Raw genomic sequence first — 1,931 nt, forward strand, 5'->3', positions numbered from 1 at the left:
TAATTTCAGTATTTGATATGAAACTACTGGTCCTTTTAATTGGAATTGTTGTCGGAGGAAGATCAGTTGAACGGCATCGTTGGTTGGTGTGGAAGTAGATGCTGGATGCGATTCCACTACTGCAGGAATACATGATGCTATCCTATCCGTCGTAGACTGTTGAGCTGCTTCTGTAGTTACGATCAATGGTAAAGCGCTGCTAGACACTACTGTCCTTTGTTGGTTTGCGCCGACTTCCTGCTCGCTAAGCCACGATTGCACCTTGTGACGACTCGCTCGACTGCTCAGTCTCGATTTCCGGCTGGCCCTGACCTCTGCACCATCAGCTTCCGTGAGGAGTAGATCGTATTTTTGTTTGATGAACCGCTCCTCTTCATCTGCTATTTGCCTACGTGCGGCCGCCTGTGCGGCTTCCTCCTCTCTAATTCGACGCAGCCTTAAAGCTTTTTGTTCCTCCATCATTTTCAGACTGAGTTCCATGCGGGACGAGCGCCTGCTCGCCGTTGAACTTCCGGCTGACAAATGGGACTGGGAAGCTGTATCCTCCTCGCGAGAACGACATCTATTACACTTCCAGCTGCGATTCTGGTCAGCGATAGAATCGGTTACATTCGCACATCCATAGTGCACCCAGGTCTCGCAGGTGTCACATCCGACGAGGTTATCCGCGGTGTCCGGTTAGTCACAGCTATTACAGTGTTTTGCGACACTGCTATCCATTTTCGATCCGACTAGGGTCACCAGAAAATCTAAGAAGATTGTTCGTTTTCGGGGAGGGAAACACATCTAGATAGCAGATAACAGCAGCTTCTTAGCTGAAATTATATTTTAGATGTTCATTTTTATAGTTCATAGTTTAATTTAGAAATCTAACATTTTCGTTTTCTTCTTCTCCGACTGTGTCCAAACTAACCCTTTGTTTCTGTTTTCTTTGCGTGTCCTAGGTTAAGTTGTATATAGTTAACAAATTGTTCGTACATGGTCTTAGTTCATACTCACTACTTAGAATATGGGTAAACAGCCAAATTTCACGTAGTTTAACACCTTTCGATCCCGTACTATTAGCGTAAGTATCTGTAAACTTTCGATTCTACACATTTCTTCGCATGTTATTTTAAGCTAGAGCATTTACCTTAGTTTCCCAATTATCGGCTAAACTTGATTTCATTAGAATATTTCAATTGATAGAAACTAATTTAGGTAGGAATTTTAACTAATTATAATAGTAATTTAGGTTTAGAAACTATTTTTCTCTAGGTAGATCCAACTAATAATTGCACTGTGTCTTCTTGCCACGTTGAAGGTATGCTGCATTTGACAGTTGAAGTTTCAATGTCATGTTGCCTGTCATTTCTCGCGTTGATGTCTATGCTACTTTGATAGGTACGGGCGGTACTGAACTCACTCAGTTTCGTGCCCAGAGGTTCCGCAACAATCGTTGCTGTAAATAGCGAGACGAAACTCAATGGCTGACCTCAGTGACAGTTTGAATAACCATGAATGTCCCAAAATCATCTTACCATGTCTCTTGTCTGTTGATCTCCTCGAATATGTTATGAACATTTATTTTTTATTTATTAACAGACTAAGGCCGGAGTGGCCTGTGCAATACATAAAAGTCTTCTCCATTCGGCTCGGTCCATGGCTGCACTTCGCCAACCACGCAGTCTGCGGAGGGTCCGCAAATCGTCCTCCACCTTATCGATCCACCTCGGCCGCTGTGCATCTCACCTTCTTGTTCCTGTCGGATCGTTGTCGAGAACCATTTTCACCGGATTACTGTCCGACATTCTGGCTACGTGCCCAGCCCACCGCAGTCGTGCGATTTTCGCGGTGTGAACGATGGATGGTTCTCCCATCAGCTTATGCAACTCGTGCTTCATTCGCCTCCTCCATGTAACGTCCGCCATCTGCACAATATATAATACGCA

The 1,931-nt window shown here is 44.3% G+C and overlaps 1 long non-coding RNA gene across 1 annotated transcript; it reads right to left on the reverse strand.

Moving 5' to 3' along the window:
- Positions 1 to 891: 891 nt before the first annotated feature.
- Positions 892 to 1,390, reverse strand: LOC134211471 (uncharacterized). Its single transcript, XR_009979028.1, has 3 exons — positions 1,133 to 1,390; positions 1,000 to 1,074; positions 892 to 940 (listed from the first exon to the last, which is right to left on the reverse strand). It is a non-coding gene; the product is annotated as an uncharacterized LOC134211471 (long non-coding RNA).
- Positions 1,391 to 1,931: the final 541 nt, after the last annotated feature.

The sequence above is a fragment of the Armigeres subalbatus genome, chromosome 1, assembly GCF_024139115.2.
Source record: "Armigeres subalbatus isolate Guangzhou_Male chromosome 1, GZ_Asu_2, whole genome shotgun sequence".
In the NCBI taxonomy this organism is placed as follows: Eukaryota; Metazoa; Arthropoda; class Insecta; order Diptera; family Culicidae; genus Armigeres; species Armigeres subalbatus.